Here is a 27,762-nt window from a genome sequence, read left to right as displayed (position 1 = left end):
ATTATTTATTTATTTATTTATTTATTTATTTATTTATTATTTATTTATGCTTGTTTTTCTATTTATTTATTTATTTATTTATGTATATATATATATATATGTGATTACTTATTTATAATTATTTATGTAACTGGGGCTATATCACTATCAGTCTAACCTGCTAAATGAATTTCCAGGCAGAGGCGGCCTGGATAAGCAACGAAACACAGCAGGAATTGCGGTCAATGGGGTCAGGTAGCCCTTGTCAACCAAGCAAGATATTCTGTATTAATATATTAGCAACCAGTACAATTGACAACCACTTTGGGAATAGCCTTATAAACCACCAAATGTCCTTTTAAATACAACGCGTAAGGCTATCAAATACTAAATCAGCTCAAATTAATTTAGCGCCAACCACCAAATAATTATAAATAATTGTAAATGCTGGGAAAGCGGCCGGAAAAACCGGCTAGGTTATAGCCTATACAACCTCAAATATAATTCAGTACCAGCTAAATCACTATGACTGCGAATGCTTTCCTCAAACCAGGCTAGGTAGCAGATCTAGTTTAAAAAGGCCGCCACCAGGCCACGTGGGCGGAGGCAAATTAAATTAAATTAAAGAGGGACTTCTCAGCCAGGTAAGAAGGGAAGCACTAAGCCTCTATGCGCTCCCAACTAGAGATGCCTCTACTAAAATGGCCGCTTCTAAAGCCACGTGGTTCAATCAAAATGGCGACCGTTGGCTAGGCAACCAGGACGCTGCAATCTGCAACAGTCGCTGCAAAAGCCCCCCGCGTACCCGCAAAAGGACTCTCCGGCCCTGAGGCTTCGTGGCCGCTACCCCTCACCACGCTCCCCAATAGCCTCCCGTTCCCCCTTGTAACCTTCAGTGAGCGCTGCAGCTGCTCACTATGGCGATCCGTCCAGGGAGGGTCAAACAAAGCGGCGCGGCACCAGCGATGTGCTGATGGCTCGTGGGGAAGATGCGGACAGTGGCGCTTCGGCGGCGCGGCTCGTAAGCCTTGAGCGCGGTGGCTGCTCGCACCCGAGAGACCAGCACGGAGGTAGATTCAGGCAGGGGCGCGTCGCTCCGATCCGCTGCCGGAGGATCAGCTGATGGGCGGCCGCTTGCTGGCAGGCTGCTGAGAGGCTGAAGGTGCTCCCTTTCGCTGCCGCAGCTCAGCTGATGAGCGGCCGCTTGCTGGCGAGCTGCTGATCGGCTGCCGGCACGACGATCCCGGGCGCAGCTGACGAGCGGTAGCTGGCGATCCGAAGCTCAGCTGATGAGCGGCCGCTTGCTTGCGAGCTGCTGGGATGCTGCCGGCACGGCGATCTAGTGCACAGCTGAAGAGCGGTAGATCCGATCAGCTGATGAGCGCTGCCGGCGCGGCGATCCGAGCGCTGAAATCCGAACCACGAGGAGCGGCAAGTCTGGAAGACGACGAACCTCACGGCGACCCAGCAAACCGCGTCATCTCCAGGGTGAAAAGGGGCAAGCCGAGGGCTGCCCCGACCTTAAGTGGCCTTTCTAAGGCCCGCCCCTGCCGCCAGCCGATTGGCTGGCGCCACAGGGGATGCTAATTGGGGGAATCCCTGCCTCCCGCGAGGCTGGCGCCAGCCTCGCGAAAGCGAGTGTGGGCGGGGTCGTGATCCCGCAACCCCCCCTTCTCCTGACGATCGGAAGGGGCATTCCCTGAGATGTTTACTGTGTGGGTTTCTTGTGGTTCTATTCCATTGGTTTTCTCATCTTTGGTGGATGTGGTTTGTTTCTGTTGTTTCTGGTTCGTTTTTGGGCTTATGTTGAATTTGATTCTTTTAGGGCGGTTTTCGTTTCATGGATTCTTTTATATAAATTACGATTGTGAGATATACTTGGGGTCCTGTATGTATTTCATGCTCTTTATTGCCCCCCCCAACAACCTCAGGCTTTTATATACATTATTTACACAATGAGTCCCGTCTGACTGGCTAATTCTGGTTTTTTTTTAAAAAAATATTTTTTATTGGTTTTACAAAAATTTTTATAGACAATACAAACAAATAAAGAAACAAACAAACATGTATAATTTCATATCCTTTTTTTCATAAACCTCACTTCTCTGACTCCCCCAAACCTCCCCTTTCTACATCCCAATTTCCAAAATTATTTCAGCAAATCCTAAACTTAGTTTTATCAAATTTGTCCCTTATTTATTCTTTTCTTTTACTTAATCTTTTGTCGCTGTAATCTCATTTTCTTTCTAAAAACCTCAACATTTTAGCATTCATCAATTTTGTAATATTTCTTGAGATAAATTTTAAATTTCTTCCAATCTTCATCCGCCGTCTCTTTCCCCTGATCACGGATTCTGCCGGTCATTTCAGCCAATGTCATATAGTCTATTACCTTCATCTGCCATTCTTCCAGAGTGGGTAGATCTTGAGTCTTCCAATGCTTTGCAATGAGTATTCTTGCTGCTGTAGTAGCATACATAAAAAAGTTCTGTCTTTCTTTGACACCAATTGGCCGACAATGCCCAAGAGAAAGGCCTCTGGTTTCTTAGGGAAAGCTGACTGGCTAATTCTGCTTCCCTCCTGGCGCCTGAATGGCCGGGAGGAAAAGACCAATCAGTTGTTGCATTCTAGGATCCTACTTGCCTATTTTTCTAGGATCCAAGGTTAGTACATAACAGATTGCTTCATTTCTAGGTTTTGGGGGGTTTGCACCTTTGAGTATATTAATTTTTATGAGATCTGATAATCTCCCCCCCCCCCAAGAAAGGAAAACCACCAGAAATGAAGCAAAACCACCAGAAATGTCTAATGACCATTCCAACAATGAAGTCAACCACTAAAAACACAAGAACCTATTGAAAAGAAGCAGAAGAAACATGTAAAAGCAACATCAATGGAAACTGACAAAGAAGCCAACCAACCCCAAGCAAAGCAGATTCACCAGAAACCCCCAAAGCATTCAAAAGTATTACCACCAGAATGCAAAAACAAGAAAACTTCTCAAAGGAAGCAATAAAGCAAAAGTCCAAAAAACAAGCCAAACCAATGGAAAAGAAATGAAGCCAGCCGCAAATGAAGCACATTCACCAGAAACCCAAGACTAAGTGAAAACTACCGTATTTTTGGCCCTATAGGACACACTTTTTCCCTTTCAAAAATGAAGGGGAAATGCGTGTGCGTCCTCTGGGGCGAATGCAGGCTTTCGCTGAAGCCTGGAGAGCGAGAGGGACGAACTGGCCGCCACAGGAGACAGGAGAGTGTTTTCTCCTCGTGTATCTTGTCGTGCCAGAAATGGGGTGGCCATGTTACACGGAAACCAAATTCCCTGCTGGGTCTGAGCCCACCCAGGGGCAGCAGCCTGTGCAGCACTAAAATCCAGCACCCTCTGCTTTGAGCATGTCCTGCTTTACAACGTCACAGAATGATAGCATTGTAGAGCTGGATGGCACACCCAGGGTCATCTACCCTGCAGGTGGGTGCTGGGAGTCAAGGAACGGCTCCAGATCCCACCAGCCCTTGTCCTTTCCTAGGAGCTGGCCCCACCAGGTGGGCGTGGCGGGGTGGCACCTTGGAACAAGGTCTGCTTGACGACCACACCCTGGGCACACCGGAGGGTGAGTGGTGCCTTGCGGCAGGTTGGACTGGATGACCCCCAGGGTTTCCAATCCAGAAGAAGATCTAACTGGAACACATCTCTTCCCTTCCCCATGGCACTACATGGTTGCCGACACCAGCACTGGCTCTCTGGTGTCAGGTCAAGCAGCGGCACTGCGGATGGGGATATACCCGCTGCTTGGGGGCACCCAATGCATCGGCTTCTGGTACTACCTGAGCTCAGGGTGGGCTGGACGGCCCACAGAGTTCCCTCTTGCCTCCAAGCTAGAGGACCCCAGTGACTTCCACCGCCCCAAGTCCTTCATCCATTCAGCTGAGAGTCACAAATGCATTGCTGTGCTGGTGGCCCCAATCCGAATGGAGTTGGCCGCGAATTCAGCTGGGGGTAAACCACAGGCAGCAATCGCCCTTCGCATAGCGCGCATGAACTGATGCCGTGCAAGGTAGGAGCCATCCAAATGTATGAGGAATGGGCCTGAGACGGTTGGTCTCACGTACATGAAATGTCTAGTACTCTTTACTGGGCATGGCCCATTGTGACTATTTGCTCGGAGCCGAATAAGGGCCCCCTTTCCCTGCTGATCAGTTTTGGAACATCGGACATGCAGGACTAAATTGGATCTGGACAAGGTCAGGTCTCTCAAACTTCCCCAAGCAGCGGAATCTTGTTGGCCCTCACAAACCACTTCGCCAATGCGCAGAGCGCCAAAGGAGGCAATGGTGTAGCCTTATTAGACTTTACTGATTGGTGGGCTCTGCGTTGCTCCCGGACAGGAGGAAGGAAGTCAAATGACACCAAGGTTGGTTCAAAGAAAGAGTTTATTCTGCTCTCCAGATAGCAGAAGGCACTTGTGTGGTGAGTCCACAGCAAGTCCAAAGAAATGAGAAATTTCATGCAGTATATATATCCTCCAGGCACCCTCTCCCTCCTTCCCCAGGAATCCAACCACATCAGCCTATACACGCAGGTTGACATCACATGTGTTCCTGCTCCGGTATTCTTAACCATAAAAGGATATTCGTTCCTGTACTTCTGACCATAAAAGGGTATTCCTGTTCCTACTCTTATCTTGGAGCAAGAGGTCACCAACTCCAAGAACACACTCTGGCACTGTTCCCGGACTAGGTCTATGCGTCAGGACGTAAGATAAGACCTAGACATTGTTGGGATACTGCCAGGGAGAGAAAGGCCATGATGACCCCACGTCGATTCCGGACGATCCATCGATCTCCCGTAGACATGCAGTATCATTCAATTAGCGACACGAGCTCCAGAAATAGCTTGCCACATTCCAGAGCTGGTGCACGCTCTATCAGCAGAATTTGCACAGCGAAAGATGCACGCAGGAGAGCATTATTTACAACTTTATTCAGTGTTGGTCAGAACAAAGAAAACATGACTGCCTGTGTTGATGTCTCGGGCACATAGAGAGAAACGAAAGCAATAGACAAACAGAAACTTCCTGTGAGCAGGAAATACATAGGCTGTGACTCACAACAGCCTGTCCCCTTTTTAAGGTGGAACGGAAATATCCTAACACCCTCCCCCTTTCCGTGTAACCTGTAGTACCTGTGGTTCAACCCAACTGCAACCTCTGTACATAAACCTTAGGTTGTTCTCTGTTAACAACCTTAGACAACAGATCAGCAGGAATTTCATTTCCTGGCATGTAGGACACCTAAATGAGTCCTTTCTGAATACACTCTCTTGCACGATGTAGCTTAATCTGCAAGTACCATATTTTTCGCTCTATAGGACACACTTTTTCCCCTTCAAAAATGAAGGGGAAATGTGTGTGCGTCCTATGGAGCGAAGACGCCATAGCCCCGCGACCCTCTCCCGGCTGGAGAGGTGATGCGCGGCTATGGCAGGAACCTCTACAGCCCCGTGTCACCTCTCCAGCCGGGAGAGCACGCGCGGGCGGGGCTAAAGAAGCACCCCGCGACCCCCTCCCGGCTGGAGAGGTGACACGCGGCTATGGCAGGAGCCTCTATAGCCACACGTCACCTCTCCAGCCGGGAGAGCACGCGCGGGACTAAAGCAGCCCCCCGTGACCCTCTCCCGGCTGGAGAGGTGACGCGCAGCTATGGCAGGAGCCTCTATAGCCGCGCGTCAACTCTGCAGCCGGGAGAGCACTCGCAGGGCTAAAGAAGCCATAGCCCTGCGACCCTCTCCCGGCTGGAGAGGTGACGCGCGGCTATGACAGGAGCCTCTCCCTGCGCCTTTCCGTTGCTCCCTGACCTGCTCTTTGGGACTGGTGGTGGGCTTCCCCGCACCAGCCCCAAAGAGCAGGTCAAAAGGAACCTGAAGCCTGGAGAGCGAGAGGGGTCAGTGCACACCGACCCCTCTCGCTCTCCAGGCTTCCAAGGTAGCCGCCTGAACGCACCTTAAATGGCACCTTGTTTTATTTATTTTTTTATAAAATTTTTATTGGTTTTACAGAATTTTAAAGAACAAACAAACACTTAAAAAGACATACAAACACGTATAATTTCATAACATATTTTCATAAACCTCTTTTCTGAGACTTCCCCATACCCCCCCTTTCTGCATCCCAATGTCCATAATTTTATAGCAACTCCCAATTATTGCTTTCCAACCTCTGTCATCTTAGTCATCTCTGTATTCTGACCTTATATCACTGTATCCCTTTGTTCCTAAAAACCACAACACTCTAACATTCTTCAAGTTTATAATAGTCCTTAAGATAACTTTTGAATTTTCTCCATTCTTCTTCCGCCGTCTCTTTTCCTTGGTCACGGATTCTGCCTGTCATCTCGGCCAGTGTCATATAGTCCATCACTTTCATCTGCCATTCTTCCAGAGTGGGTAGATCTTGTGACTTCCGGTCGGCGCCAGCGCTAATGGCGGTCCTTTTTCCGAGCTCCGGAAAAGGACTGCCCTGCGAGTTCGGGTCTGTCCCGCTACGGCAAGCGGGGGACCCCTAAAATCACAGGCGCGGAAGCCTGTGAACGAGGAGATTCGGTGGGCACCAAAAGCGCCCCCCCTTTACCGCAGAAAGAGCCTTTTTAAAGGCTCTGGAACGACATTGGGGGAGCGCGGTGCTGAGAATCGCTACCCAGCCCGCAGGGTGAAGCCGCGTCGCTATTAGTGGAGAGCGCCGATTCCTTCCTGTAAATCTCGGACAGAAAAAAACCCGTGAGTAAAACGGAACCTTTATTTGGAATTAAAACCTGGAAATTTGGTTGAAAACGGGGGGGTCAAAATTAAGGAAGTCTGCCTTCCCCCGACTGCATGAAAGTGAAAGCAACGGAACTGTAAAGCTGCATCCGTCAAAGACTTTGTTTTTGTTTAATTAAACCTGACATTTGGACTTTAGATCTCCCCTCTAGCTAGCAGGGCAGAGGGGAGGCAAGAGAGACTTTGGCAACTGCATGATTTATTTAAAAGAAAAATCCTCTGCTGCCTCAGCTGTCTCAAGAACATGAAACGGTCTGCCTTATAGGACAATAGGACACTGAACTGACTTCTCCCTGTGAAAGTTACATTGTGATATAAAGTTTTTGTATTGCCTGGCTACAGTACATCAGAGCAGGCTGAGACAGTATCTACTGGGAAATTGTGGCAATTTGCAGTTACAAGCCTCCAGCTACACTTGCTTTAATTTTTCTCTTTCTCCTTTTCCTACGCATTTGGATATTCTCTTTGCCTTTGTATTTGGACATCTTGTATTTGGACATTTTGACTTGCTCCCCCTAGAGGGTAAAGTAAAGGTCGGCACAGCTTAAGACAGTGGAACTTTCCAGTGGGAAACAGCTCCCGTGAGAAACGACCTTGACATGAGTGGTTCACAAGAAGAGATAGTCACAAGAGCCAAGACCAAACAACAACAACAGCACCAGCAGCAGCAACAACAACTAAAGAAAAGAGGCTCAATCACAGGCGTAACTTCTGGACCTACAGGAACAACAGGACAAGAAAAAGCGACAGCTGTCTCCATGGATGCCGTGACACAAGCCTTGCTTAAGATAAACCAATCCCTGGAGTCTCTGACAAAACAGACTTCAGAAAATACACAAAAATTAACAGAAATATCAGCAAGATTAGACCAGAACACAGAATCTATAAACAAATTGGTTGAGGAAAATTCTGCTACACGCAAAAATTGCTGAAGAAGCTAGAGCTATCGCTGGAGAGACCCAAGAGAATTTAGGACCGATTGCCAAAAAGGTCCATGAGCACGACGCAACTTTGGCTTTGTGGGAACTACAGAGAAAAGAGAGAAATTTGAAATTGAGATTGATTCCAGAGAACGAAAGTGATAACCTCGCGGACTTTTAACACTAAATGGCACCTTGTTTTAGAGCGGGAAAACAAGAGGGGGAAAGTTCTCCCCCTCTCTGTGCAGCGCCTCCTGCCGCTTCACTGAAGGGGCGCTGGGCAGAGAGGGGGAGAATTTTTTTTCTTGTTCTCCCCCCTCTAAAACAAAGTGCGTCCTATTGTCCGGTGTGTCCTATGGTGAGAAAAATACGGTACTTGGTTCTTTGCTTGCAACTCTGAGTTCACCAAAACCAAACAGGATCTATTGTCTTGATACACTTGTATAGGACATTTCACAGAAACTCTGATGTCCTTAAACAGTTGCATCAACCATTCACAATCCATGAGTGAAAATGACAGAGCATTGAGTTCTGCTTCACAGGAACTTAGGCTCACTGTTGTCTGCTGCTTGCACAGCCAGTCAAACAGACAGTGGTTGTACATGTAGCATACTCCAGAAGTGCTTGTACCATCTGTGGTGTCACTTCCAAAACTAGCATCTGCAAAGATTTCAAGACCTCCAGTCTTCTGACTGGTGAACCTCAGCCTGTAGTGCATAGTCCCTTTCAAATAGCAGGCTATGCGTTTCAGAGCTTTCCAATCCTGAACAGTAGGATTGTTGGCATGTCTGCTAAGCAGGTTACAGCTTACAGCTATGTCAGGTCTTGAACATCTAGCAATGAAATTCAGCTTGCCTAGAATGCATCTGTACAGCGTAGTGTCAGAAAACGCTTCAGCAGTACTATCTACCTGGTAACCTGTCACCATCGGTGTGCCTGCTGGGTTTGCATCAACCAAATTCAACCTAGTTAATACATCAGCAATTTTCTGTGTTTGGTGTACCAGAAAATTACCTGCTTGGTCCCTCTCCACCTGCAGAGAAAGATAGTTGGATACCTCACCAAGATCCTTCATGTCAAAGTGCTCCTTCAGCTGAGCTAGGGTGCTTTGGTACAAAGCCTGATTCTTCCAAAACATCAGAAGATCATCAACAAAACATAAACAATACAGTTTGTTTTGCCCCTCCTCCTTGACAAACACACATGGATCAGCTTTGCCCTGGTGAAAACCTAGAGAAAGCAATGTCTCAGTGAGTTTTGTGTTCCAACACCTGGCACTCTGCTTGAGACCATATAAGGATTTCCGAAGTTTACAGACCATTCCCTTCTGTATCTGCATCCTGTCAGGTGGAAGCATAAACAGCTCCTCCCCCAAAACCCCGTACAAAAAAGCTGTATTAATGTCGTGATGGGAAACATGCAGTTTCTCCTCTGCAGCAATCTTGAGCATTAGCCGAATGCTCTCATACGTGACGGTGGGTGAGTAGGTCTCGTGGTAATGCTGTCCTGGTACCTGTGAAAAACCTCTGGCGACCAGTCTGGCTTTGTGTCTGACAACCTTGCCATTCTGGTCTGTCTTGGCCTTGAAGACCCATTTGCTGCCAACCAGTCTCATTCCTGGGACTACTGGTACCAGCTCCCAAGTTTGGTTCCTGTTCAAGGAATCAACTTCAGCCTTCATGGCATTAAGCCAAGGCTCAGCATCTTTAGAGGTTAACTCCTGAACCTCTTTGAAGCTTGAAGGTTCCCACACCTTCTCTGAGCTACTAAGAACAGCAGTTGCTATCTTAGCAAACTCATCAGCAAATCTCTTTGGAGCTTTGCCTTTCGTGGCCCTTTCAGATCTGCGTACTAGACGCAAGTCTTCTGCACTCACCTCCTCCTTCTTAGGAGAAAAGTGACCAATGGTGAACAGTGGTTCTTCCAGTTCATTGTCAGACGCATCAGATGGTCTGACTGAGGCCTTTGCGCTCTTGTAGTCTGCTGTGTCATCACTGTCGCTGACATCAGCAGCAGCGCTGCCCACTGAGCTGGAATCCGAACTCTGATCATCATCATCATCCTCAGCTTCCTCTTCTACCTCAACATTATCTGCTTTTTTCACATCACCTTCATCTTCCTCTGGGTAACTCTGGAAAATTCCCACATCCCCCCCCCCACTTAGGATTGTACGCAACACTCTTTGTGAACTTAATGGACTTAGAATCAGTCATCCATACCCTGTATGCACCTTTTTCTTACCCCATGAACAAACCATGTGCCCCACGCTTCCCAAGCTTGTTGCTCTGTGGGGTGTGTACCCACATGTCAGAACCAAAGATTCTCATGTGCTTGACCTGATCTCGTTTTTTGACAGAATTACAAGCCTGGTAGATGAAGGGAACGCAGTGGATGTTGCCTACCTTGATTTCAGCAAGGCATTTGACAAGGTGCCCCATGATATTCTTGTAAAGAAGCTGGTAAAATGCGGTCTTGACTATGCTACCACTCAGTGGATTTGTAACTGGCTGACTGACCGAACCCAAAGGGTGCTCATCAATGGTTCCTCTTCATCCTGGAGAAGAGTGACTAGTGGGGTGCCACAGGGTTCTGTCTTGGGCCCGGTCTTATTCAACATCTTTATCAACGACTTGGATGATGGACTCAAGGGCATCCTGATCAAATTTGCAGATGACACCAAACTGGGAGGGGTGGCTAACACCCCAGAGGACAGGATCACACTTCAAAACGACCTTGACAGATTAGAGAACTGGGCAAAAACAAACAAGATGAATTTTAACAGGGAGAAATGTAAAGTATTGCACTTGGGCAAAAAAAATAAGAGGCACAAATACAAGATGGGTGACACCTGGCTTGAGAGCAGTACATGTGAAAAGGATCTAGGAGTCTTGGTTGACCACAAACTTGACATGAGCCAACAGTGTGACGCGGCAGCTAAAAAAGCCAATGCAATTCTGGGCTGCATCAATAGGAGTATAGCATCTAGATCAAGGGAAGTAATAGTGCCACTGTATTCTGCTCTGGTCAGACCACACCTGGAGTACTGTGTCCAGTTCTGGGCACCACAGTTCAAGAAGGACACTGACAAACTGGAACGTGTCCAGAGGAGGGCAACCAAAATGGTCAAAGGCCTGGAAACGATGCCTTATGAGGAACGGCTAAGGGAGCTGGGCATGTTTAGCCTGGAGAAGAGGAGGTTAAGGGGCGATATGATAGCCATGTTCAAATATATAAAAGGATGTCACATAGAGGAGGGAGAAAGGTTGTTTTCTGCTGCTCCAGAGAAGCGGACACGGAGCAATGGATCCAAACTACAAGAAAGAAGATTCCACCTAAACATTAGGAAGAACTTCCTGACAGTAAGAGCTGTTCGACAGTGGAATTTGCTGCCAAGGAGTGTGGTGGAGTCTCCTTCTTTGGAGGTCTTTAAGCAGAGGCTTGACAACCATATGTCAGGAGTGCTCTGATGGTGTTTCCTGCTTGGCAGGGGGTTGGACTCGATGGCCCTTGTGGTCTCTTCCAACTCTATGATTCTATGATTCTACGTAAGGTTTCTTACCAAACATATTTTCATAGGGAGTACAACCAATAGGTGATGACAGTCTCCTGTTATAGGAATAAACCAACGTTGATAAAGCCTCCCCCCAATACTTCCCAGGGAGATTGGCATCATGCAACAAGGTTTTTAGGCCTTGAAGCAATGTCTGGTTTGCTCGCTCCACAAGTCCATTCATCCATGGCGATCTAAACATTTACAAGTCATGCTGTATTCCCTTCTCAGTCAGGAAAGCTTCAAACTGCTGAGAAGTGAATTCCCCGCCCTGATCAGTAAAGAGACAGCCAATACGTTTACTGTGAACATTCTCCAACCAAGCACAGAATGCCTTGAACCTAGGAAACGCTTCCGATTTCTGCTGCAGCATAAACACATGAATGTACCTGGAAAAAGAATCAATTAGAACCATGAAGTACCTTGCTCCACCCAAAGAGGGCGCAAGTGGACCAACCAGGTCTGCGTGGACTAGCTGGTAGGGTTTGGAAGCCTGCCTGCTAGACTCCTTGCCTTTTGGAGCAACCTTCACCTTGTTCTCTGCACAAGATACACATTTCATGTGATACTTACAGGGCTTGATGTTCAAACCCTGAACCAACTCCGGCATCTTGGCCAGTGCCTGCCAAGACATGTGAGCAAACCTTCTGTGTGTCTTGTGAATGCATCCTGCATGAAGAACTTTGTTAGTTTGTGCAACACAACAAGAATCAACATTTGACACAGAAGCACCATTGTCATCATAAGTTATACAGAATAAGCCATCCATAAACTTTGCATGCAAAATGTCCTATTTGCCTTTCCTGATGACACAGATGCTCCTCTTGAAGGAAATCTCAAAGCCACACCCAGTCAGCTGTGGGACACTGAGCAAATTGTCTGCAGCACCTGGAACATAAAGTACATCTTTGATGGTAGTGTGCAGACTTGCAAGTCTCACAGTCCCTTCTCCTGCGATTCACAACGTCTTTCCATCAGCCTGGTGGATCTCTCCGTCTTGAGGTGTGAAGGAGATAAACAGATGCTTATCTTTTGCCAGATGGTGGGTGCATCCCGAATCAACAATAAATCTGGCTTTGGCCTTTGGAGCAGCTTTTACAGCAAGCAAAACCTTGTTTTCCACCGGCGTGGGCTTTTGCTGCTTGCCCCCCTGCTCCTCGCCATCAAACAGGCATCTGTCTCTGTTTACTTCTGGCCTTCTGGCCTCTGCAAAGACGATGACCTTGGCTCTCATGGGAATCAGAGCTCTCAGCTGCCGACTCCTTGGCTCCCCCTGGAGGCTGGAATGCTGCCTGGGATGACATCACAGTCAGCTCCCCCTGCAGCTTGCAACCGGTGCCCTCAGCATCCCTGCATTCACTCGCATTCTGGGAAACAGCCAGGACCTCCGATGCAGTCAAACTCTGGGCTGGGATGACCGGCAGATGAGCTACTTTCAAAGCATTCCACATCTGACGTGCTGTCGTATTGCCAGCTAGCGTAGCAATTTCCTCCAGAGAGACGGACAAGACAATTACGTCTATGGCCCTTGAATCTTGGGCCCTCCATCTATCTGTCAGAGGAACTAGTGGGGCTTCACACACAGTATGCCACACTCCAAACTGACGAAGTAGACTCTCACAGCAACTTGCCCAAGTCTCATAATTGTGCCTGTAACTTTGGGCACTCAGTGCCTTCAGAGGCTTGGAAAAACTCCATTCCAGGCTTTTACTTGAGCCGTGAGCCTTTATGCCTTCAAAAACTTCTTATCTCGGCAGCTCATAAATCACGAAGCGCGGCTCCCAGGTCAATTAAGCCAGCCGGACATCAAAGTCACTCTGCCTCGGCAATTTTTCCACATAACTCACAGCAGTCTGTCGCAGTCTTACTCTCCTGTAAGTGCTGTGAATCTGGGACCATAACCTGTTGTTGGGATACTGCCAGGGAGACAAAGGCCATCATGACCCCACGTTGATTCCGGACGATCCATCGATCTCCCGTAGACACGCAGTATCATTCAATTAGCAACATGAGCTCCAGAAATAGCTTGCCACATTCCAGAGCTGGTGCACGCTCTATCAGCAGAATTTGCACAGCGAAAGATGCACGCAGGAGAGCATTATTTACAACTTTATTCAGCATTGGTCAGAACAAAGAAAACATGACTGCCTGCATTGATGTCTCGGGCACATAGAGAGAAACGAAAGCAATAGACAAACAGAAACTTCCTGTGAGCAGGAAATACGTAGGTTGTGAATCACAACAGCCTGTCCCCTTTTTAAGGTGGAACGGAAATATCCTAACAGACATGTCATCCCTACTCCACTAGAACAGCCAAGGTCATCCTTGCCGTCACAAACTGATAAAGGAGAGGGCTCTGAGCACTTGTTTATACAGCTGGGTTTTGGCTCAAGAGCTCAAGTTAAAGCATTCTAGAAATGCTCCCTTGGAAACAGAAAAAAGTGGATTTTGGGTCCCTGCACAGAAACCCATTCCTTCAATGGCGTATGCAGCCGAAAAATAACCGGGCCTTGTACTTGGACCAACAGATACTTCTTAACTTTTATTTTTGTTGTTGTTGTTGTTTGGATTTGGCATAGAATGTCATATGTTATGGGCCTTCTACCATCACTGCTGGGAGGCAGCAGCCTGCGCCAGCCCCCCAGTGCCCTTCACACTAAGAAATCCGCACAAGGGTCTATGGAGTAAATAGCCTTACAGAAGGAGGAGATTGCAGCTGACTGGATGTTATAGAGTCTTTGCTGCGCGACCCAGCTCCCTAAAATGTACCAAGTATTGCAGAACCTCAGCCTTGGTAGGGGGTGTGTCAAGCCTAGCATTTTTTAATTTGCCTTGAAACTCCATAAAGTCCAACCAAGCCTTTTTATGATGTCTAAGCGTGGATGGGTCTACTAAAGCCAATACTCACTTCAGGACATCATGTTCCAAAGGTGCTCCAGGAATGGCTGTGGCAATTGCTGCGCCTCTGGTGCTAATGAGCGGAAACAGTCCATCTGAAAACGAGACAGAGCATGCGCGATGTCATTGTTAACCCTAGGTGTAAATTTGGCAGAGAAATAGGTGATTAATTCTAAGCACAAAAGGACAAAGCACCGGAGCACGTTTGCCACCCTAGGAGAGTGTGATGATTGTTTAGACAGGACACTGACAACCGCTTGATTGTCAGTCCAGAAGCATACCTGGTGATTCCTGAACTCATCAGCCCACAAGTGCACCAGAACTACGATAGGAAAATTCTAAGAAGGTGAGGTCACGCGTGATAGGTTTTCCTTGCCAGCTGGTAGGCCAACGCTGAGCACACCAGCATCCCCTAAAGTAGACACCAAACCCCAGGGAACCAACTGCATCAGACTGTACCTGAAAGTCTGAACGCAGCATCAAATTGTCCTGCCACAAAGAATTCCCCTGTACTTATCCAGGAACTTTAACCAAACCTCCAGGCCTTACTTGATCACTTTAGAGAGGCGCACTCTGTGTTGAGGAGCATGCAGTCCCGCTGACAGCTTAGCCAATTTCCTACAAAAGGGGCAGCCAGGGGGCACTACCCGGCATGCAAAGTTGAGGTGACCCAAGAGTGATCGACTCTGCCTAAGGGTGACCTTCTTGAGAGGAAGAAGTTACAGAATTAATTCCTTAAGTGCTGCTAGCTTCTCCCTTGGTAGGCTGATGTCTGTGCGATTGTGTCCAATTCAATACCCAAAATAGGTTATGGTCGAAACTGGACCCTCTGTTTTGTCTGCCACCAAAGGTACCCCAAGCTCCTCAGCCAGGGAGGTGAAAGCCTCTAAAGAGAAGCGCAATCAGGGCTATTACTAGTGATGAGAGAAAAGTTATCGAGGTAATGGGTCACCCTTTCAGAACCAGTTCTAAAGCAAAGGGCCCAGTCTAAAATTGTACTAAATGACTCAAAAGCTGCACAAGCTACTGAGCACCCTATTGGCATAAATTTGTCTATGAATAAGCCCTAAACCTAAAACCTAGCCACAGAAAGTCCTCTGGGTGAATTGGCAGGAGGCAAAAGGCTGACTCAATGACACACTTAGCCAAGAGTGCTCCCCTGCTGAACCTGCGAATAAGCTTTTATAGCCTGATCAAAGGAGGCATATTTCACAGAACAAGGCTCCTGTGGATCATGGACTGAGCCACCTCTAGGGTAGGATGGGTTGTGGCTCATACGATACTCTCCTGGAGTCTTTTTAGGGACGATGCCTAAAGGTGAAATGTGTAAAGCCAGTATAGGCGGCTCCCTGAAGGGGCCAGCCACCCTCCCAGCCAGAATTTATTTGTTTATTTTCTTTTTGCAATAGCTAGCATTTCCCTAACTGGTTTGTTTGTTTGTTTGTTTGTTTGTTTGGTTTAGGGGGTCCCCTGAGTTAGGAGGGATCTAAGAGGTGAGAGCTTAACAGAAGAGAACGCCAAAACCATGGGCCAAATTAATACCGGTTTGTGGCTGTTCTTTGGGCTGGTCTGTGAGCATTTCAAGACCCCTGGTGGAAATGCCCCCTACCGCCCAGAAAGGGCTGTTTACCTTTAAAACATGAGGACGCCGGGTAGTTACCTAGGCACTTTTCACATTCATGTGCATACTTACAATTTGGCCCCTGGCACACACCCAGCAAACCTCACGGTGAGGGACTCGCTTAGCTTTGAATTTCCAAACTTAGAGGGATCTGGCTGCTTCTTTTCCACATAGGGACCCACGTGCTCCATCCAGTAATTCTGGTAGCTCAGGTCCCAGCAGGTGGTGGGCAGCAGGGAAGCATTTCTGAATTGTCCTCGGAATCAGAAGGCTTACTTCTCTTGCTCTTCTTGGCCGAATGCTTCTTCTTACTTAGACTTCTTTCTCCCTTGCCCATCATTGGAGACTGGTGCTGTTCTGCAGCCGCTGACACTTCCTGTTGCCCCTGCATCTCTTCCTCCGATGATGTTTCGGAGCCCCCTTCCGTAGTAAGGTTGTGAATCCTGTAGAATACTGGGAAAGTCTGGGGTATAGTGAGAGGCAGAAAGGTTATAATTGGTGGGTTTCTGGATGAAAAATCGGCTCTGGATCCATTCCAGTCCGGCTTCCGCGCTGGTCATGGGACCGAGACGGCTTTGGTCGCCCTAACAGATGATCTCCGCAGGCAGCTGGATCGAGGCGGGTCGGGGCTGCTGATTCTTCTAGACCTGTCAGCAGCCTTCGACATGGTTGATCATGAACTTCTGGACCACCGCCTTGCCGACGTGGGGGTCCAGGGCACAGTCCTTCAATGGCTGCGCTCATTTCCCTCCGGTCGGGGACAGAGGGTGGCGCTTGGGGGGGAATTGTCATCGCGCCACTCCTTGGTGTGTGGAGTGCCTCAGGGTGCGATTCTCTCCCCGATGCTTTTTAACATCTTTATGCGCCCCCTCGCCCAGCTTGTCCGGAGTTTTGGGCTGGGCTGCCATCAGTATGCTGATGACACCCAACTCTATCTGTTGATGGATGGCCATCCTGACTCGGCCCCAGACACACTGATCAGATGTTTGGAAGCTGTGGCTGGATGGTTACGTGGGAGCCGGTTGAAGTTAAATCCTTCGAAGACAGAGGTCCTCTGGCTGGGACGGAGCGATATGGGATTGAGGGGGCAACTCCCATCTCTTGCGGGGGTGCAATTAGTGCCAGCACCGTCCGTTAAGAGTTTGGGTGTAATCTTTGACACCTCCCTTTCCATGGAGGTCAGATTGCATAACAAAGGCGGCATTTTTTCATCTCCGGCAAGCTAAGCAGTTGGCTCCTTACCTCTCTCGCCCTGACCTAGCCACTGTGATCCACACAACGGTCACCTCCAGACTGGATTATTGTAACTCACTCTACATGGGGCTCTGGTCCATGGGGTCACGAAGAGTCGGACACGACTAAACGACTAAACAACAACAAGCACAACTGGGAAAGGAAACATCTATGCTCCTATCATGTACTAAGGAAGAGGAAAATAAAAGTACCCAACTTTACACAGAACCCTTTTAGCAGATCTTGAGATAGTTTGAGTGAGTTTGCTTCCTTAGACTAAAGAATGCAAGTTCCTAGAGAAATGATCTTTAAAGGAAAATTGAAGTGAACAGTTTTTTCCTAAGATAGGGAGAGGATCTTTTATTAAGCATAGTTAATTCAATTGACATAATCACTCACAAATGATTAAAAGAGCCATAGAATTAATCAATTAAAATAAAATTAAAATTAAAATTAAAAGGAATACAAAAGTGAACATTTTTTCTGAACTTGCCTAGGAACAGTAAGCCTAATTAAGATTTTTTAAAACAACCACACATAGGAAAGTGAGATTCAAGGTACCTTTAGAAAAGATTGCCCCCCTCCCCGTAGTTTCCTTTTAAAGGAAGCTTACTCAGGAGTAAATTTACCTGGCACAGAAGTAAGAAGGGGGAAAAAACTGAAAGAGACTGATACAAGGGGGGGGGCATTTTCCAAGAAAAGAGGCCAGGAAGTCTTATAGAGGCTGGTATCAGGGCTCAGATAGACAATTGCTGGCTATGGAAGCTTCTCCCTTTTAATAACAATTTTCTTAGAAGGAACACCATATTTTCATAGGCATATGCTTAATGAAATACGTACACTGCATATTAGCTTGAGAGAGCAGTTGGCTCAACTAGGCTTTTGCAGCAGAAACATTAGTTTCTTCACAGCACATTTCAAAATACTGGAAAAAAAGACTGGAACACGGATGTAGGCTCACAAACTCAAAAGTTGCAACAAAACATCATTTACCGTCAACTTAAAATCATAATCCTCACTTAAGCTACTCGGAGGAAGACTCTTTGGAGCCTCTCTCAAATAACAAACATTTGCACGCTTCATTCTCATTTTTGTCCTGTTTAAGATTGCTAAGGCCCTTATATTTAAAATTTTTGAAGCAAGCTTGCAATTTTAAAACTATGTGCATATAAGAACAGTCTGTGGATGCCAAAGCCAATGTAAACACAAACCCTTTAAATATTTCTAAATCTTTGAGTACATCTCTTATTCATTTTTTTTAGAGAAACTAAGATCTCTAATGCGTGGGCTCTCAGGCTGGGCTGTTATTATATCTACTGCCTTCTGAGCACCATTAAGTTTACGGTTTCACATTCTAGCTTTAGGTTATAGTTTATAGTTTAACAACACAAATTTGATGTGTTCAGCTCTCCCTAAGGGTTCACACCCTGATTTTGTTGAAGGATCTCTGAGGTGGCCGCTGTGCCCTGGGTTCCAGGTGGTGGGCCTAAGCCACCCACTAAAAGTTACAACGGTCTCGCAATTTGTACTTGGAAAGACCATTTTGCCCCTTTATTTTATTTCATTTTATTTTTCCCAGTTGCAGATGACAAACTGGAGGGGCGTATCAGAATCCTCTCTGGGGCAAAAAGGCTTCATGGAAGCTTTGTTGCCAGGAGGAGTCCAGCTAGGGTGTTTAGAAGAGTGAGCTCCCATTTTCCCTCTAATACTGAGGGGGGGGGTTGCTCAGTAGATTACACTAGGAGATAGAAAAACAAGCACAAGAAAGGGACAGAGAAGGGGGGGTAGAGAGAAGAATATTCTATCAGTACTTGATTTTTTTTTTTCTTCAACTAAAAGGCAATCCCTGCCTACCAGAAAACCACAGGCACTAGCCTGGAAACCACGGGTCTCTCTAACCCGGTAAAAACCACGGATTCGGAATTTATTCAGCGCTGCTTACAAGACTAATACTCCGAGGGAAGACGTGGGGGGAAGAGGAAAGGAGACTTTCCATGGTTTCCCCGGTCAGGCTCCGAGAGGGAAATCGGGAAAGAGAAAAGGAGAGAAAGAGTTTAGGACGTTTCTGGGCGACTCCGAGGAAAAACGTCAGAAAAACAGCAAAAGTTCCGCGGTTTCCCCGGTCCGAGAGGGAAATCGGGGGAGGGAAGGATAGAGTTTAGGACGCTTCCAGGCGACTCCGAGGGAAGACGTCAGAGATGGAAAGAAGAAAAGCCCAGCTGTCGTGGAGACGTTACTTTCCCACCCCCTCCCAATGTATTAACTTCAAACCATACTCACATTCGTAGACGTCCCTCGTGGATCCCGGGATCCTTTCTCTTTAGCCAGCTTGACCTTGCCTTTGCTCCCCCTGGCTGGGCTTTTGGTGACGATTGATTACCGCCCGCAAAGAGGAGGTAGGGAGAGGAAAAGGGGATCCCTGGGCTAAGGTTGCCCAGTGGCACCCGATCCCCTCCATCTCCCCCCTCACCTTCACAGGAGGACCAAGTGTCCCTGAGCATGGTCGCCAAACTGTTACCGGAAAAATCTGAGGGCTCCCTTGGACAAAACAAAGACACCAACCAGGATAACTTGGAGCAAAACAGCAGCCTGTAGGGTTGGCCTTTATTGAACTGTTGCAACAGGGTGTTCCCCTCACTTGCAAGAGAGAGAAAAGACACAGAAAAATGGTGTGCAAGGCCTTATAAAAACTTTTGAAATTCTCATCCTGTAGGTCAAGCCCACCCCCAGAAACATCATGCATACATCACAGAAAGGAGGGGTTGAGGGAGGGGTGGTGGTGGTAACCTGAGTGTCCTGTCACCTGGCTGGTTCCCTTCTCCCCCTCCCCATGAGTCATTTTCCAGGTGACAGAGGGGACTTTGCAGTTTCCTGCCCCCAGAGGGAAGAGCTGATTATTCTCCTTTGTTCCAGTCTGTGCCAAATCCACTCCCCTATGCAAGTTCTTGTGATCTTGATTGTCTTCTGTCTGGGACCATCAGGGTTATAGAATCATAGAGCTGGAAGAGACCACAAGGGCCATCGAGTCCAACCCCCTGCCAAGCAGGAAACACCACCAGAGCACTCCTGACATATGGTTGTCAAGCCTCTGCTTAAAGACCTCCAAAGAAGGAGACTTCACCACACTCCTTGGAAGCAAATTCCACTGTCAAACAGCTCTTACTGCCAGGAAGTTCTTCCTAATGTTTAGGTGGAATCTTCTTTCTTGTAGTTTGGATCCATTGCTCCGTATACGCTTCTCTGGAGCAGCAGAAAACAACCTTTCTCCCTCCTCTATGTGACATCCTTTTATATATTTGAACATGGCTATCATATCACCCCTTAACCTCCTCTTCTCCAGGCTAAACATGCCCAGCTCCCTTAGCCGTTCCTCATAAGGCATCGTTTCCAGGCCTTTGACCATTTTGGTTGCCCTCCTCTGGACACGTTCCAGTTTGTCAGTGTCCTTCTTGAATTGTGGTGCCCAGAACTGGACACAGTACTCCAGGTGAGGTCTGACCAGAGCAGAATACAGTGGCACTATTACTTCCCTTGATCTAGATGCTATACTCCTATTGATGCAGCCCAGAATTGCATTGGCTTTTTTAGCTGCCGCGTCACACTGTTGGCTCATGTCAAGTTTATTGTCAACCAAGACTCCTAGATCCTTTTCACATGTACTGCTCTCAAGCCAGGTGTCCCTCATCTTGTATTTGTGCCTCTCATTTTTTTTTGCCCAAGTGCAATACTTTACATTTCTCCCTGTTAAAATTCATCTTGTTTGTTTTTGCCCAGTTCTCTAATCTGTCAAGTTCGTTTTGAAGTGTGATCCTGTCCTCTGGGGTGTTAGCCACCCCTCCCAGTTTGGTGTCATCTGCAAATTTGATCAGGATGCCCTTGAGTCCATCATCCAAGTCGTTGATAAAGATGTTGAATAAGACCGGGCCCAAGACAGAACCCTGTGGCACCCCACTAGTCACTCTTCTCCAGGATGAAGAGGAACTATTGATGAGCACCCTTTGGGTTCGGTCAGTCAGCCAGTTACAAATCCACTGAGTGGTAGCATAGTCAAGACCGCATTTTACCAGCTTCTTTACAAGAATATCATGGGGCACCTTGTCAAATGCCTTGCTGAAATCAAGGTAGGCTACATCCACTGCGTTCCCTTCATCTACCAGGCTTGTAATTCTGTCAAAAAACGAGATCAGGTTAGTCTGACATGACTTATTTTTCAGAAACCCATGCTGACTATTGGTGATCACAGAATTCCTTTCTAGGTGCTCACAGACTGTTTGCTTAATGATCTGCTCCAGAATCTTCCCTGCTATTGATGTCAGACTGACTGGGCGGTAATTATTTGGGTCCTCTCTTTTCCCCTTTTTGAAAATAGGGACAACATTTGCCCTCCTCCAGTCTGCCGGGACTTCGCCTGTTCTCCAGGAATTCTCAAAGATGACTGCCAGTGGTTCTGAGATCACATCTGCCAGTTCTTTTAAAACTCTTGGATGCAGTTCATCTGGCCCTGGAGACTTGAATACATCTAAACTAGCCAAGTATTCTTGTACTATCTCCTTAGTTATTCTGGGCTCTGTTTCCTTTGCTGAATCATTTGCTCCAAATTCTTCAGGTCGGGCATTGTTTTCTTTATCGGAGAAAACTGAGGCAAAGAAGGCATTGAGGAGTTCAGCCCTTTCTGTGTCCCCTGTTTGCATTTCACCATCTTCTCCTCTGAGTGGCCCCACTGTTTCTTTGTTCTTCCTTTTGCTACGAATATACCCATAAAAGCCTTTTTTGTTGCTTTTAACCTCTCTAGCAAGCCTGAGTTCATTCTGTGCTTTAGCTTTTCTGACTTTGTGTCTACACGTGCTGGCTATTTGTTTGAATTCCTCTTTGGTGGTTTCCCCCCTTTTCCATTTTTTGTACACATCATTTTTTAATCTTAATTCAGTTAAAAGTTCTTTAGATAGCCACCCTGGCTTCTTTAGGCACCTTCCATGTTTCCGTCTCATTGGTATTGCCTGACGTTGTGCTTTTACTATCTCCCTCTTAACAAACTCCCAGCCACCATGAACTCCCTTTCTTTTTAGTATTGCTGTCCATGGGATCTCACTCAGCACTTCCCTAAGTTTTATGAAGTCGGCTTTCTTAAAGTCAAGAAATTGAGTCCTAGTATGCTTGGCTGCTCCTTTCCGCTGTATAGTAAACTTCAGAAGAGCATGATCACTCGCGCCTAATGATCCATCTACATCTACCCCACTAACCAGGTCATCAACATTGGTTAGGACCAGATCTAAAATGACTGTTCCTCTTGTTGCTTCTCCCACTTTCTGGACAATGAAGTTGTCTGCAAGGCCAGTGAGGAATCTGTTTGACCTTATGCTCTTGGCTGAGTTTGACGTCCAACAAATATCCGGGTAATTGAAGTCCCCCATTACTACTATCTCCCTTCCTTTTGCATGCTTGGCCATCTGTTCCAGGAAGGCATCATCTATGTCCTCCGTTTGGCTTGGGGATCTATAGTAAACTCCCACAATGAGGTCTCTGTTATTCTTCTCTCCCTTAATTTTGACCCAAATGCTCTCACTTTGGCTTTGAGGTTCTAAATCTTGGATCTCTTCACAGGTATACACATCCCTGACATATAACGCCACTCCTCCTCCTTTCTTTACAGCGACATAAGATTAAGTTGAAGAAAAGATTAGCAAGACATATATTTGATAAAATTATTTAGAATCATAGAATCATAGAATAGAATCATAGAGTTGGAAGAGACCACAAGGGCCATCGAGTCCAACCCCCTGCCAAGCAGGAAACACCATCAGAGCACTCCTGACATATGGTTGTCAAGCCTCTGCTTAAAGACCTCCAAAGTAGGAGACTCCACCACACTCCTTGGCAGCAAATTCCACTGTCGAACAGCTCTTACTGTCAGGAAGTTCTTCCGAATGTTTAGGTGGAATCTTCTTTCTTGTAGTTTGAATCCATTGCTCCGTGTCCGCTTCTCTTGAGCAGCAGAAAACAACCTTTCTCCCTCCTCTATGTGACATCCTTTTATATATTTGAACATGGCTATCATATCACCCCTTAACCTCCTCTTCTCCAGGCTAAACATGCCCAGCTCCCTTAGCCGTTCCGAAGTTGCTGAAAGAAATTTGGACATTGGGATGCACGAAGGGGAGGTATGGGGGAGTCCGAGAAGTAAGGGATATGAAAAAAGGGCTATGAAATTATACATGTTTGTATGTCTTTTTATTTGTTTGTATTGTTTGAAAAATTTTGTACAAAAATTTTGTAAAACCAATAAAAGATTTATATATATAAAAAAGAAGGAGGACGAATAAACTTGGATTGTTCTTTCGGTGGTTATTCACCCGAACCCGAACCTTAACCTTAACCTTAACCTTAACCTTAACCTTAACCTTAACCTTAACCTTAACCCTAACCCTCACAGTAACCCTAACCCTAAGCATAACCCCAACCCTAGCAAAGAGAAATGTAATAAGGCTAAACAAAGCCAAACAGGTTGTTTTGGGTTCCAGCTACATAGAAAGAAGAATCTTGGATTTGAAATTAGCCCAATCAGAGCTTTATCAATAAGGCAAAAAAAGCCAAACAGGTTGTTTTGGGTTCCAGCTACATAGAAAGAATAATATTGGAATTCGGTTATTTCGAGTCGTGTTCTTTGGTGTTAATGCACATTGACCCAGAAATCGCAAAGTGTGTGTAATGAGACCAAAATAACACAACACCGTCTTTCCGCTTCCATATGCGTATTAAGAAGACGAATAAGCTTTGATTGGGCTTATTTCAATTCGCATGGTGTTTTTTGGGTGTGTACCAGAATCACCCCCGACCAAAGCTAAAAGGTGTTTTGGGTTCAATCTACATAAAAAGAAGATGATATAGCTCTGATTGGGCTTATTTCAAATTGGTGTTTTTGGGGTTGGAATGCACATTCACCCAAAAATTGCAGAGTGACATGTTTTTTATCAGCCCAAATCAAGTATAGGTGTTTTGGTTCCATCTGAACAGAAAGAGGACGGATAAGCTTGGATTGTTCTTTCGGTGGTCATTCACCCCGAACCTAACCCTAACCCTAACCCTAACCCTAACCCTAACCCTAACCCTAACCCTAACCCTAACCCTAACCCTAACCCCAACCCCAACCCCAACCCCAACCCCAACCCCAACCCCAACCCTAAACCTAAACGTAACCCTAACACTAACACTAACCCTAGCAAAGCGAAGTGTAATAAGCCTAAACAAAGCCAAACAGGTTGTTGTGTGTTACACCTACATAGAAAGAAGAATCTTGGATTTCGCTTATTTCAAGGCGTTTTCTTTGGTGTTACTGCACATTTACCTAGAAATCGCAAAGTGCGTGTAATGAGCCCAAAATAACACAACACCGTCTTCTTGCTTCACTATGCGTAGAGAGAAGACGAATAAGCTTTGATTGGGCTTATTACAATTCGCATGGTGTTTTTTGGGTGTGCACCAGAATCACCCCCAACCAAAGCAAAAAGGTGTTTTGGGTTCCACCTACATAAAAAGAAGATGATAAAGTCCTTATTGGGCTTATTTCAAATTGGTGTTTTTAGGGTTAGAATGCACATTCACTCAAAAATCGCAGAGTGGCATGTTTGTTATCAGCCGAAATCAACCATAGGTGTTTCGGTTCTATCTCAATAGAAGGAGGACGAATAAACTTGGATTGTTCTTTCGGTGGTCATTCACCCTGACCCTAACCCTAACCCTAACCCTAACCCTAACCCTAACCCTAACCCTTACCCCAACCCCAACCCCAACCCCAACCCCAACCCCAACCCTAAACCTAAACGTAACCCTAACACTAACACTAACCCTAGCAAAGCGAAGTGTAATAAGCCTAAACAAAGCCAAACAGGTTGTTTTGTGTTCCAACTACATAGAAAGAAGAATCTTGGATTTCGCTTATTTCAAGTCGTTTTCTTTGGTGTTAATGCACATTGACCCAGAAATCGCAAAGTGTGTGTAATGAAACCAAAATAACACAACACCGTCTTTTTGCTTCAATATGCGTAGAGAGAAGACGAATAAGCTTTGATTGGTCTTATTTCAATTCGCATGGTGTTTTTTGGGTGTGCACCAGAATCACCCCCAACCAAAGCAAAAAGGTCCTTTGGGTTCCATCTACATAAAAAGAAGATGATAAAGCTGTGATTGGGTTATTTCAAATTGGTGTTTTTGGGGTTAGAATGCACATTCACCCAAAGACCGCAGAATGACATGTTTCTTATCAGCGGAAATCAAGGATAGGTGTTTTTGTTCCATCTCTATTGAAGGAGGACAAATAAGCTTGGATTGTTCTTTCAGTGGTCATTCACCCTGACCCTAACCCTAACCCTAACCCTAACCCTAACCCTAACCCTAACCCTAACCCTAACCCTAACCCTAACCCTAACCCTAACCCTAACCCTAACCCTAACCCTAACCCTAACCCTAACCCTAACCCTAACCCTAACACTAACACTAACACTAACACTAACAATAGCAAAGCGAAGTAAAATAAGCCTAAACAATGCCAAACAGGTTGTTTTGGGTTCCAGCTACATAGAAAGAAGAATCTTGGATTTCGCTTATTTCATGTCGTGTTCTTTGGTGTTAATGCACATTGACCCTGAAATCGCAAAGTGTGTGTAATGAGACCAAAATAAAACAACACAGTCTCCTGGCTTCCATATGTGTATACAGAAGACGAATAAGCTTTGATTGGTCTTATTTCAATTCGCATGGTGTTTTTGGGGTGTGGACCAGAATCACCCCCAACCACAGCAAAAAGGTGCTTTGGGTTCCATCTGCATAAAAAGAAGATGAGAAAGGCCTGATTGGGCTTATTTCAAATTGCTGTTTTGGGGGTTAGAATGCACATTCACTCAAAAATCGCAGAGTGAAATGTTTTTTATCAGCCCAAATCAAGCATAGGTGTTTGGGTTCCATCTGAATAGGAAGAGGACGAATAAGCTTGGATTGTTCTTTCGGTGGTCATTCACCCCAACCCCAACCCTAACCCTAACCCTAATGCTAACCCCAACCCAAACCCTAACCCTAACCATAATCCTAACCGTAACCCTAAACCAACAACAACAACAACAAATCCGATTATTGTGAGGACCATGCCTGTACACAAACATCAACACAACAATAGTTAAAAATATTAAAATTCATTACATACTATGCCAACAAAACCTTCATCCCACAAAATAGAAAGAGAGGGAAAACAAGCAACGAGTTAAACAGACGATGAAGGGGTCTTTACATTGTCATCCATAAATCTTTCCCTGGCTTTCATGGCCTTCATCACAAAAACCGCTACCACATGGGTCAGTATAGTTGCCTGACATCCCAGTTCTGATTTTAACTGTGGTGTCTGAATGTAACTCTCTAAGTATTTTGAGAATCATAGAATCATAGAATCATAGAATCATAGAATCATAGAGTTGGAAGAGACCACAAGGGCCATCGAGTCCAACCCCCTGCCAAGCAGGAAACACCATCAGAGCACTCCTGACATATGGTTGTCAAGCCTCTGCTTAAAGACCTCCAAAGAAGGAGACTCCACCACACTCCTTGGCAGCAAATTCCACTGTCGAACAGCTCTTACTGTCAGGAAGTTCTTCCTAATGTTTAGGTGGAATCTTCTTTCTTGTAGTTTGGATCCATTGCTCCGTGTCCGCTTCTCGGAGCAGCAGTAAACAACCTTTCTCCCTCCTCTATGTGACATCCTTTTATATATTTGAACATGGCTATCATATCACCCCTTAACCTCCTCTTCTCCAGGCTAAACATGCCCAGCTCCCTTAGCCGTTCCTCATAAGGCATCGTTTCCAGGCCTTTGACCATTTTGGTTGCCCTCCTCTGGACACGTTCCAGTTTGTCAGTGTCCTTCTTGAATTGTGGTGCCCAGAACTGGACACAGTACTCCAGGTGTGGTCTGACCAGAGCAGAATACAGTGGCACTATTACTTCCCTTGATCTAGATGCTATACTCCGATTGATGCAGCCCAGAATTGCATTGGCTTTTTTAGCTGCCGCGTCACACTGTTGGCTCATGTCAAGTTTGTGGTCAACCAAGACTCCTAGATCCTTTTCACATGTACTGCTCTCAAGCCAGGTGTCACCCATCTTGTATTTGTGCCTCTCATTTTTTTTGCCCAAGTGCAATACTTTACATTTCTCCCTGTTAAAATTCATTTTGTTTGTTTTTGCCAAGTTCTCTAATCTGTCAAGGTCGTTTTGAAGTGTGACCCTGTCCTCTGCAACCTTTGGCAAGATGGCAAACATTGCGCAGGAATCGCAGGTGACTGCAGCTGTTCCCTCACCTTCCATCTTGAGATCGTGTCGTTGGGGGTGGCTACAGAGGTCCTCCATCATAAAAAGCTTGAAGACAGGACAAATAACTTCCCCCACAAAAAAACCCTAGGTCTCCCCCAACAAACGTTTGAGACTAGCTCCCCTAATTCTAAAAGATGCGTATAACTTCGCGCGCCGCTGCCCTGCAAACTCTGATAAGAAGTCGTCTATCAATATCTGTTTCATATAGTTTTTGCCATAATTTTGTTGTAATTGCAGAGTCCTGTGCACAACGGAATGATGAGCAGTACGTGCCACATGCTTAAGGTTGCTTTATTTTCAGTTCAGTATTGAGAAATTACAAACATGCATCTTGCCTCTGCGGGAGCAGAGAAGCAACCGTCCTTCTCCTCGGAATGAAGAACACTGAGAG

Source organism: Podarcis bocagei (assembly GCF_964188305.1).
Source record: "Podarcis bocagei genome assembly, chromosome: W".
In the NCBI taxonomy this organism is placed as follows: Eukaryota; Metazoa; Chordata; class Lepidosauria; order Squamata; family Lacertidae; genus Podarcis; species Podarcis bocagei.
This window is presented reverse-complemented; position numbering follows the sequence as displayed.